At 45.3% G+C, this 12,621-nt stretch overlaps 1 pseudogene; it reads left to right on the plus strand.

Annotated features, from left to right (window-relative positions):
• The first annotated feature begins 846 nt into the window (after positions 1 to 846).
• The window catches only part of LOC120846558, a 148,672-nt pseudogene continuing 136,897 nt past the window's right edge, over positions 847 to 12,621 (plus strand).

Genomic DNA, 12,621 nt, shown 5'->3' on the forward strand with positions numbered 1-12,621 from the left:
GCAAGACAATCCTCGATCCGCGATCCATCCTACTAGGGTGCCTACATGTTTACGCCGCTCTGCTGTTTAGGGTGGCGACAACGTTTATGATACCTGTTGCCGACAAACCAGTGTTGCCTACCTCGTTACCATGGTAACCTCCGCTGTTTTTGTCGACCATTTCGTCACACTCGCCAGTCGTGCGCTCGGACTACGCCGCTAATCCTCGTTAGGGCTAGGGAGCGCTCACCGCTCTCGTTCCGACGGCGGTGTTTCGGCGTTCAATGGCGGTCTGTTGCGTTCCATTTTGTCGCGAGAACTCGCGTTTCGATAAAAGCAACGCACACTTCCTGCTCGCAACTTCAAAATATGAAACACCCGAATAAAGAGAGCGACAGCCACGACGACCACCATCCCGCTGAGCCTCTGACTCCTCTTATGAACGGAAAAGGAAGTGGCCTCATAGTGTTGCCGGTGTGTCGAGACTGCATAAACTCTACGTCGTTTAGGTTTGGTGAAATAAGAAGTGGGAAAAAATGGCGGTGTGAGAGGATCTGGGAAAGGGTAACAAGAAGTTGGCGCCACCCTAAAGCGGAGCAGAAACATGTAGGTACCCTGCATCCTACTAGAATAAAGACCAGTAGGTGAAACAACGTTATCGAATATAAGACGCTTATCGTGGGCCCAGTTAATATCCGACTCCGTTTTTCTATAGTCACAATCGCCCGTTCGGAAGTCTCCACAGTCCCCTGGCTCGGCGCGAGCAATCTCAGCGTGGTGCGCGCGCGGTGAAGGGTCGCTGCCTCTCCCTTTTGTTCGAGTTCTTCCGCCAGCGCCAACCGCGCCCTCGTAGCCGAGGCGGCCGCGATGAAGGTGACCAGAGTTCTGCTCCGGGTTCCTCGGCGGGAGGCTCACCCGGGGCCTGTGGCAGCTCTGTCGGCCGACGCCTCCCGCGGCGGTGAGTGTCGGGTCACGGCCAAGCCCTTCGGCCAGATGCCCCGCGTGCCGTCGTTCCCGCTGGTTGGCAGCTCGTGGATCTACTGGCCCCTCGTCGGTGAGCGTGCGCCCTCTCTCGGCGCAGCGCACTAGGGCTCTCTTCCACCAGAAAGCCGAATTGACACTCCTCGTTCATTGTTCACAAAGACGCGGAGTTTCTCCGCAGGTACGATGGCAGAAATGTCCGCGGACACGTCTCGAGAATGTTGGAAGGCTTCGTGTGTGTGTACGCTTTGAGCATACCTGCAGACCGTGTTTGTATGACGAACCTGACTCACACGCTTGTTTTGTCTGGCGTGCTGGTTTCTGTGGCATTATGAAGTGAACGCTCGATTGCATAAAGGACGCGGAAGGTGGACTTTGCTGAAGTATGGCAAATATTTCGCAGCTCTGCTATTCCCTCCTAAGTCTGTCATCGCATCTCGTTTCGCTATAAACACACAATTTAGTCTTGAATTTCACATAAATCATCAACAAAAAAGTAACAACTGTTTGGGCCCCGATGCCAAGAGCTCGTGTAAATGAGGTCGTGACATTTTTGTAGTGCTTACTTTATGAATTTGATACGTATATGTAGAAAGAGAAAGAGAAAAAGACTAAGTTATGTTAGGGAAAACTTCAGCATTCATAGGAAGAAAAATTGCCCTAAGAGAAGAGTCCCATACACCGACCTCAGTGTTGATCCGTCCCTCTGGCCGGTTCCCTCGGTCTCGGGCATCCATTATGAGCAATATCTCTTCGCTTGCCAGATTCACAAATGGTCGAACGACAGAAATGATGCTCCTGCGTGAAGCTTAACGGATCCTCCGATCATTGGCAATGAAAGAAAACTTTCTTCTTAGAAGACCCGGAAAAACAAAATATAAAAAAACTGAAATGCTTTACATCTAGCAAAAACAGTAGCAGTTGTTTACGGCAACAATATGCCAGCAAAAATAATTCAATTACCATTCGTTGAGGGCGCTAGAAGCAAATAACACGTAATGAATACAGAGTAAAAAGAGTGTGTGCATGTCTCGTTGTATGGATTGTTGATATACCGACTGTGCTTATGTTTAGGTAAAGGTTTTGTAAGAATTCATCGAGAGTCGTCAAGGACAGAGTCATACCGCCTTAAACTTCACTATTATGCATGTAAATTGATATTTATGTTTTATAGCGGAAAGCAATAGCCATGTACGATTTGCTGGTGAACCTCGCGCTCTATTTGGGGAGAGGTCCTCTCGTAAACTATTGTAGTCCACCAAATTGTTCGTCCGGCGGGCGCAGTCTTATTCGCGTCGCTTACATTATCACTGAACAAAATGCATCATAGTCAAAGTTGCATAGACAAAATGAAAGCCGTTTACAACTCCCTGTAACGCCGAATCAGAGCGCAGCTCTTGAGGAGGAGGAGGGGAAGGTACTGAGAGCAGGGTTTGTCCCTTCTCCTCCCTTGCCCGCCTCTCATTTAGGGGAAAATTTTCCTCTAAATTTAGCGGAATGTGTTTTCTGTTAAATTTAGCGCAAAAAGCTTTTGTTAAATTTGGCGGGGAAATTTTTCCACTAAATTTAGAGCGGAAATTTACCCATAATGCACCGCGCGGTTACGCCGACGGCGACGGCGACGGCGACGCCGACGCCGCTCAAGCCGGAATCGGGCACCTAAAAGCTGCGCTCTAAAAAGAAAAAAGCCACGAAGAACTGTCATATTTAAATGTGAAAGACCCTGGTCAACGTTTCAGGTCTTCAAAACCCGACACATTCATGAAAATGCTATATATATTTATTTTTTTTTAGTCAGGCTTTACGGATCTCAAACCCCTGTCGGACGGACCACTTAGGCTCCTTTAGTAGAAGGGACATTGTCCCAAAAAGAAGAAGGAGTTCGTGCCACACGTCACCGCAGATCCTCCTTTCCCGGAAACATCCATTTCGGGAAAGGAGCTCGCTAGCGTCCTTCAGCACAAGGGAGTACATAATTTCGTCTTCCTGGGGTTAGAACTTTGAATGAGTTGCCCCATTATTGTTGTTTGCTGAGGGCAGGGATGGGCAGTATTTCAAATACTTTGTGTATTTTGCTATTGTATTTAATTACAAATTGGGTAATGTTATCGACGTGTGTATTCAGATACTAAAACGTGGGTATTTCAAATACAATTTTAATTAAATACAATTTTGTGGGCGAAAATACATCCCTCAAATTTATTGTCACTGTACAGAGCAGAAAGAAAGCTACGTTCTGCACCGAATGCAGTGTCTCTCAATCAAGCACAGGCGTTTAGTGACTTTGTGATTACGGTGCTAGTCCAGGGAAAGAATAGTGACGAAATCGACGTTCACAGGCAGACTGGCTAAATAAGTGCCTGTGCCAACTCGTGACGCTTTCCAGCGTGATTTTCATCCATATTGTTGCCTGGGACATTCTGAATGCGCGGGTCGTCCAGATTTTCGTAACTGGTGCGAGTTGCAACAATAAAAAATACTCTAGCTAGTGCTGCGCGTCTTGGTCGTCTCGGTTCTTTGTTGGTCTATACGAAAATGTAATCGACAAAAAAAAACTGCTTGAAGCTCTGTACTTTTTTAACCTATTACGTCCAAGATGATTACATTTTTTTATGATGATATTTTTATTACGTTACTAAAGTCCCGCACACTAACTCCCGAGTGTGTGATTCAAAATTAAAATGAGATACCCGGAAACCCCGTTGCGGGTGCCCTGAAGTCGCTGACGCAAATTTTGGGGAATGTATTTAAAAAAGTATTTGGAGGACATCAAATACATTTGGTTAAATGTTTTTTTAGAAATGTAATTAGATTTGTAATTAAATACATTTTTGACAAAGTATTTTGTATTTGTATTTGAATACATATTTGCATGTATTTTGCCCATCCTTGGCTGAGGGTAATGTACCCTTCAGAGGCCTTCGTTCTATACTAGAACCTTAACTGCATCAGAGACGATATGTACATTCTTCCTTCTCACGCATCTCGGGCTATTCCACATTTTGCCCGCGCGCTCAGATCTCTTTCGGGTATTGCTGAAATGAAGCACTTAGCGTGGAAGTAAATAATTTTCAGATTTTAACCATGAAAAAATATTAGTTTTCACTGATTTATAGGTTTCAGTAAGCAGGGAATAATGTTGTGCGCTGTGAATTTGGTACGCGTGGTATACCAGCGTCTATCGGTGACACGAAAGCTTCTTGCGAATGTTTCCTTTCATGTTTATTTGATTTATTAGCGTTTCAAACATTGCCCTATAAGAGGCATTAACTTGTAATGTTATAAACGGTAATAAAAGTTAAGAATATTTTTAGTTCCGGTTTTAACTTTGTGTGGACAGTCCCAAAGGAATCAATACCGGTGGTAAATGACATCTTGGCGGCCGTGTAATAGCAGCTCCTCTAGCAGAATATTTTTTAGTGAAAAGATTGGTTAATAAAATGGAGCTTTGGGGCATCGTCTGACTGGTGTACAAGGTGGGGATCACACATTTTGCGTTGTAAAACGTGCTTTTCTGAGTCATTAGCTGAAGCGAGTAATCTTCTATGTAAACTACAGTACCTGTTCCTTGATTTTAGGGTTACAACCGTTTTAGTGCAGAGAGTTTCCTCGAATTACGAGTTCTAATTTTGTTTAGATACCTTGTGTAGTTTTGTAGATACCTTATATCAAAGATTAAAGTTTTGTTTTGCGGGTCTATGGCGAAACCGAAACTACCGGCTCGAGAAGAAGGCAACCCAAGTGACCAGCTGCATAGTCATCGTGTCGCGCAGAGTTGGTACCGTGGTACCGCAAAGCTCTGTTTCATACTAAAGTCTGGCTCACGCAGAATCATCTGCTTAGATATTCTTACGGCATGCGATAAGTCACCGGAACATCCGTGTCTCCAATATCATGTCCAATGCTCCTCATTGAACTCGCTGCCACGCTTAATGCGAAGCATAAATGTCCCGGTGAATCTCAACGTAAGCCGACGTAAGCTTCCTTAACATAACGCAACTTAATAAAAGGTGCCGTGTGAACCGGCCTTTATACTCCGTTCACCCTTAAAGGGGTATTCACACGAGGGAGAAATCCCGGGGATTTCTCTCCGGCACGCGCATCCCACGACGAAAACGTCAGGCTTTGCGATGTGCAAAAGCCTCGCGTTTTCATCTCGTGATACGCGCGTGCCGGGGAGAAATCCCCGGGATTTCTCCCTCGTGTGAATACCCCTTAAGGTGCAACCCCACCCTTGGTTAGTGTGATTCTGAACCAATAGATGGCGGTGGGATCGCCTTCCAGGCCTGTACATCAATGCGAGAAATCGTGCGTGGTGGCGCTTCGATACAGTGGGTTATTTTTCTATGTCCTGAATTTGACATCCCTGGTCCCTGGCTTGTTCTTCTGTGCACGAGCTTTTTTTGGAACGCGCACGGCTGCGCCAGTTCTCGTGCCAGGGGGCCAGTTGCCTACGCTCCGATCTCACGTCTCCACCAAATGTGGGCAGAACAAAACGTGAAAATCGTCCTGAGCCAAACGGCGAGACACATGCATAACAAAACCCCCGACGTGTTGAAAAATATAAAATTGCCCGTGCGACGTTATCGGAGATTTCAGAGGCCAATTACACATATTTCAAAGTGATCAGATTTATATTGTCACGAATGAAGGTGACGAGAGGACAAACTGAACTGAAAAATAAAGGTTTCATCGGCGATCTTTTGCCAAACAAAAAAGTATAGAAAGAGCGTCGAGGCAGCAGAAACCTGGCGGCAATTCGGCAGCGTAATAGAGAGCGAGAGCGAGACTGACTCAAGAATGTCGCGGGCAGCTGCTGATCTACAGGGCGTCACTATCTCGAAACTTCGGCAAAGAAGGTTCGAGTGTCACATGCTCGGGGCGAGGATGAACTGGCACTTTCGAGAACAAGAGAGCAGGGCAAAAGTCTGGTGCAGGAATGAAGGCGAATCTTCTAGAAGTCCGTGACCGATCGTTGCTTTCCCGGCTCTGCGGGCGGCAATAAGACGGGCTGGCCCTTTTGTGGTGCATGTGTTTGGTTCTTTGTGGATTTCCAGGAAAACGTGATGACGTGATAGACATGAGTTTCCAAAATTCTGCCTTGAGGAATTAACTACCTAAAATATCAAAACAAATGAACTATCGGTCAGGTGTCTCATTTAGGTAGCTGGGTGTTTAGTTTGACCAAAACCACGAGGCTGGAAAACACAAACAAATGACACTCAGGTTTAGATGTTGAGTTTGGTAAACCCAAAGTAGGACTGGTGCGGGAGTCATAATAAAAAAATTCCGAGGTTAATAATTCATTCACAGCAATAAATTATACGAATTAATTTTAATACGAATCCAGCGATAAATGCAGGACTGGCCAGGCAAAGATTCTGGGTCTGTGGATAGCTTTTGCAGAGTTTAAGCAATGTACAATGAGTCGCAAAAAAAATTACAGGATTTTTTTTTTTCCGCAAGAATAAATTAGGCATCGCTGGACGCTCATTTTCCGTCCGAAGGTAGCGCTAGAGGTCACAACCAGATGTCAAAGTTTGAGCACGATCCGATACCTTATTCAAAAGTTATAAGTGATTTTCTAAAAAGTTCAATGGGAAAATGACAGCCGACGAAGTTTTCGAATGCATGAGGCTCTATGGCACCAGAAACCGAAAACGGGCAAAAACGGGCTCCATTTCCCCTTTGAAAATTTTCAGAAAATCACTTATAACTTTCGAATAATGTGTCCGTTCGGAATAAAACTTCGGCATCTGGTTGTGACCTAGCACTACCCTTGGGCGTAAATTGAACGTTAGGCTATGCGTAGTTTATTTTCCGGTAGAAAAAACCGTAAATGTTTTTTGTGACATCCTGCACCAGTCTTAATTTGGTGATTTATGCGCGCAAGTAGTGATGGGCATAAATGAAAAAGATGCAAACGGGTAGAGTTTGACGTTGCATAAAATGCAGTGTAAGCACGCACATGATACGCTGATTAAGACTGAAACGACGCTACATTTTACTCTAGCGTTGAGCGTATCGAAAGTTAAGCGTGCATCAAAAGATAAAGCTTGCACGCATATACTGCTCAGGCAGTAATGTCTGAATGTTCATAGTACTTTATTACCTTAAGATTTTGTGTAAATTGTCTCCTGATTGCTTACAACAGAAAGAAGGAAACATTCTAACTCTGGGTTGACAGAAAAACTCCACCCGAAGACAGCTACCACTCATCTCGGCGCCGATTATGAGTATTTACTGCATGCTAACGGTCGTGGTATTTCCCACGTTATTTCATACAATCTCAATTGCTCTTGACAAACAGCAATGTTTACTGAGGCCAGCGGTCACATGTGAAGCTTATACAATATTTTGTATTGATTGTGGCACACGTGTCTAGTTGCATAGGTTTTTCTTGCAATCCGCGAAATAGAATGCTCCTGGGTTACCTTGGTATCTAATGCATGTATCACACAAAAAAAACACGAAATGAATCGCAGTGGGAAACGAAAACAATAATGATAAACAAGCGTCAGTGTAATCACGCGGAAACTGAGGGCATTGCACATATGCAGAAGGTAGCTTTGTTTCACTAAATACATTACCAGTGGAGTATTTGATTTTATCGTGCGAGTGAAGCGGAACATACAAGTGCGAGCATACTACCCTGAACTACACTTCCAGTGAACAGGCGCACCATCCAATGCATCGAGCTTGCTTTTACAACCTTTGGTGCGCTCAAACCTTTGAAAACAAATATAATCAATTCTATTATTCCAATTATTTTTATTAAGTGTGTTTATGTGTATGTTTTTTGTTTTTTTTTTGCGTTCACGTGCCATTTTTCTAGTTATATAATATTTTCCAGACGTCCAACAACTATAGTCTGTTTCATAAATAAGAACCACATAATCAAATATGTAGAAAAAAAACGCGAACACGCGAACACACATTAAAGTGCAATGTAACAGAGCATTCAGAATTAGTTGTTAGTTTTTTAGAGAGCAGGAGCTTCGTAGGGCGACATTGTTGCCCGCTGAAGATTATAAAACGTGCTGTACAACTTTCAGCTCGGTGTCTTTAACGTGCATTATGCAGTATATGTGGTACACGATTGCACGACGGTAGGATGCAGATAGGCGACTGAACCCAGGGTTCCTGCTAAAGCCCCTTGATAAAGGCGTTTTTTTACAAGTACCGCCAACCATTGTTGTGGAAACGTGAAAGACACGTGCCACGAGTAGGTGCTCCGCCGCCAATCTCTTTCGGGAGCCAGTCATTTTAGTGCTGCGCCGCCATTTGCCTCCAAGGGCTGCTCGAGAGACCGGCCTCGTGTACTGGCACATTTGAGGTTACATGAAAGACCAGCGCAAACAGCATCGAGGGGATTTAGTCCCTACAGTTTCTGTAGCGTGAGCTCCGTGCCCTGAACGGAGCTCGCGCTCGAGCATTTCTCCGCGTGCTCTGGTGTGCGGTGCACAACACACACAATTAACGATCCCCCACCGCACTTGGTTTAGCTAAAGCCCCTTCATGATTCAAAACTAGCGCAAGCTTCGTCGATGCATTAGGCACGTGCAACGTGCAGCCCTTGGGAAGATCATGGCGGCACAGCACAGCACTGAGCTAGATTTCAGACGCCATGAATCTTCCAGAAGTGGTGCGCGGCACGTGCCTCGAGCATTTCTACAACAATGAATGGCGCCACTTTTCCCAGCATAGAGGTACTTTAGGTTTAGCATGTGAGGTAAACCAAAGAAGCTACGCTTAGAGTATCGGCACTTTTCCCCCCAATATTGTTGTGGGCGCCGCCACCTTGTTGGCTTGTAATAAATAAACGCAACTGCCGATCGTCATGAGTCAAAAGTGCGACTTCCTCAGCATTCGGTGACAGGTAGCTCACTTAATATTGCTTTGCTTTTTCTCGAACTGTTTAAACATTTGTGAAGGACGTAAAAGCGTTTTCTGTTATTTCAGATAAAGCTTCAGATAACGGATAACCATCACTTTAAGCACCAATATGTGTATGATGCGTAGCTTATTTAGTGGCTCTAGTTTAGCCCGACCGCCTAGGCACAGAAAGAGAACGAACAGCTTAACCTCGCGCTCTTGGCGATGCTTCAGTGGCTTCATCATCCCGTAGCGTTGGCTGCGCTCCGAACTAAGGTAAAGCAAAGCAAATATTCAGATCTTAGGGTTTCACAAGCCAACCCAACAAAAATCACTTAACACTCCCCAATAAAAAAAATGCGGGGTTATGTTGACTAATTGGAGATCTTTTGACGTGCAACCGAAATCTCAGATTGGCCTCCGTCGGATTGCGGGCATCTCGGCCGATATTTAAACCCGACAATTGTGGATTCATGGGCTAGCGCGTTGGCTCAGAGACACTGAGACGATTTAATGTTTTGTTTTAATATCATTGCCACTTAAGAGCCACCGAGGTGGTTTTTGAAACAAAGCATATTTAAACCATTTTGACAAGCATAGTTTGATTGCGAAAATGGTGTTTCTAAATGATAAAAACATTAAAATGTTTTCGCATACGTGGCGGGATCTGAAATGGCTGAATGAATTTCATGGCGCCCATTTCATTTGGATCGCGTCGGGAATGTGTACCGACGCACAATATAACGCGCGCAAAACTAGCGGTGGTGCACCCGCAGCCTGACGCTTGTGTTTCTGACATCTCTGGCTCGCTCACTGTGGGCATCTAGGCATCTGACACACTGACATCTGGCGCTTTTTCTGTCTTTAACGTAGCGTTTCAAGCGGCATACGACGGAAGATGCACATCAAGCTGTTCTTGAGCACGTGTCGCCATCTGTACTTTATATTAAGAACCTACAATTTTCCGTAACTGAATGGGAAAAGTTTGAGGTCTTATAACATTTTTAAAGTGTAGTATATCAAGATGGAAGTTCTGAAAAATGTAATATCGAAGGATGCTTCATAATTTAATGTCTCGTTATTTCGATTAGTTGACGTGATTCCGTTTTTATAGCGTCATGAAATAATACCATTTTAAACTTTATTTTTTATTTTAAAATATACGCTATCTGTACAGTTTTTGCTTACTTTTTTACTTGATTACATCCAACCAAACGCTCACGTAAAATATCGTGGACGATGGGACGTTATAATTCGAGAAATAAAATGTTCAATGTTAGAGACTGTGGTCTATTAAAAGCTAAATGAATAACTAACCACTACAAATAATCGTAATATCGAGACATTAAAGTATCGCTAAAGAACAGCTCTTTAATCTGACATTAACTTTATAAGTGTAAGACACATAGAAAAAAAGTTATAAGCCGTCAAAAAAGCATGAAAGCGTCATGCATGGTGGGGTTGCACCTTAAAGGGGCGATGCAACAATTTTTGTACTTTGCGCAAATACCGCTTAGAACGGATCCCTGACATTAATGGCCTATGAAACACGCGTTCGCTTTCACCCCACGCAATAGAAGTCCCAGAAAAAAATTAAAGAAAAACGAGCAGCGTTCACCCCCTCAACTCGCAGCCAGAACAAGCGGCCACGTGATCTGGAGCCGATTATATGCCGCCAGTGTAGATCATAGCCACGCGCTGGGGTTGGCAAAGTACAGGGCAAGCGCTGAGTTCCAGATATTGTTATGGCTCGGCTATTGTCGCCGTTGCAGCATTTGGACACCGGTCACTTCCCGAATGCTTCTCGAGCTAGCAATTATCACGAGCCCAAATCGAGCGCCCACGCAATGCTCGGGTCCAATCTATGAACAGCATTCAAATATCGTCATATGGGTGTACTGCGATCCCCACGTTACGTCATGAAATTTTAAAACGGCGAGATTGAATGAAAATGATCGCTTTTGTCCTTGAAATTACACCGCAACAAAGGAGTTTCTTGAACAGCGGAGTTGCGTGTGAGTATTCTTGAGTCCCAGGTGTGCCAGTAAGCTCGTGTCAAGTTAAAAACATTCCAATTGAATATCGTTGCACCGCTCCTTCGAGGTGAGACTTGAAGCTGCGCCTTCAGCTTGAGCTTTCTGCCCTCGCTAAAACAAGTGTGAACGCGCAGGCACGCGCAACCAAAGCACTACAGAAGCCAGAGGGCTCGCGCCGAAGGCGGAGCTTCTAGTCTTAGCTTAAGGGTGAACGGAGGATAGTGTACAACGCTGTCGAAGGTTCTGGTGGAAGCATGGGGTTTGATTTCGCAGATCATTTTGCGCGCGTTCTCGCGCAAACACAATTATAGATATAGGCACGCGCTCGCGCCAGTAGCTTTCACCGCGTTGTATACTAAGTAGGGAACGGAGTATAGGCGACGTGAGCGATCGTAAGCGTCGCTGCGAACAGTCTTCCACCATTGGCCGAATGCTGAAGATGACGTGACCAAAGGATGTCTCGTCGACGGAAATAAGAGTAATGGAAGAACTTCAATTTTGACGGTGTTGGCAGTGTTGGTTTCAGAGCGCAATGATTTCAAGCTTCCACCATGCTCATAACAAACACCATCGAACTTGTGGTTCGCAATTTAGTGACGTCACGAGAGGACTTCATACCTGTCGGTCGAGCGACTATTGTTTATGGTGTTATGCCCCTCTGACCACCAAAGTATTGGAAAGCAACTTCGCGCGTGTTTTGGTTATTTTTCCGTTCCTGCTGGTCGCGTCTACGGCTTCTTGTGGCGGGAGATATTAGGTCTGTTCGATTCGGCTAGAAAGTTCTGAACTAGTTCTGTCCGAGTTCAGAGGAGTGCAGGAGTCGTGCAGCGGCGGCGCAGAACCAGTGCAGCCGCCGCGTTAGGACTGGCGCTGTGATCGACTTCCGGAGTACCGATAAAACGGATGCGCAAGACGTCGTCTGCTTTTGCCGTCTGGCTGCGTCGCCATGGAATTTTGTCTGCTAGCGCTTGGATATTTGCGTTAGTTTTATATTACTTTTTTTTACAAAAATAATTTCCATGTATGTTTCTTTACATTACAAAGTGCGTGCAGCATCTAATGAAACATGTCTGCATTTTATATCGTCTGATTTCGTGCTGCGATCGCTTTCATAGACATTTCATCGACCACGTACCTGGATACCTTCGCGAGATCAAGATGACGATGTCCCGTCAGAATTTACTGGCCGCTGCAGTAGCGCTCATCGAAGACGAGAGCGACGATGAGCTCGACGACATCATCGCCCTCGCCTCGATTGTTTCGGCACGGACTGACAGGAGCAGGGTTCCCCTGTACTACGAAAAGGTGATCGACACCTACTTCGATTTTGAATTTATGCGCTTGTTCAGGCTTTCGAGAGAGACACACGCGGAGCTGGCTGGTCGATATGAAGCTTCGGCGTTTTACCCGGATTCCGTTGGTGGACGACCGCAGATTTCGGCGGAGAAGACATTGCTGATTGTGCTTAGTTACGTAGGCACGAGAGCCACAATGTACCAGATTGCGGATCGCTTTGACATAACGCAGTCGTCCGTTCACCTCTGCATTGAAAGAGTTCTGAACTTTCTGAACAGTATCAGCGCACAAATAATCACCTGGCCTGACCAGGAAAGACGTCGGAGGAGCCAAGCCGGCTTCCTGAGGAAGACTAAGGGGAAAGGGCCCCACAAAACGATCGGGGCGATTGATGGATGCCATGTAGAAATCCTGCGACCAACAGAGTCTCCGAACTCCTACTACAATCGGAGCA

Source organism: Ixodes scapularis, unplaced genomic scaffold (assembly GCF_016920785.2).
Source record: "Ixodes scapularis isolate PalLabHiFi unplaced genomic scaffold, ASM1692078v2 PGA_scaffold13__105_contigs__length_92229423, whole genome shotgun sequence".
NCBI classification, from domain to species: Eukaryota; Metazoa; Arthropoda; class Arachnida; order Ixodida; family Ixodidae; genus Ixodes; species Ixodes scapularis.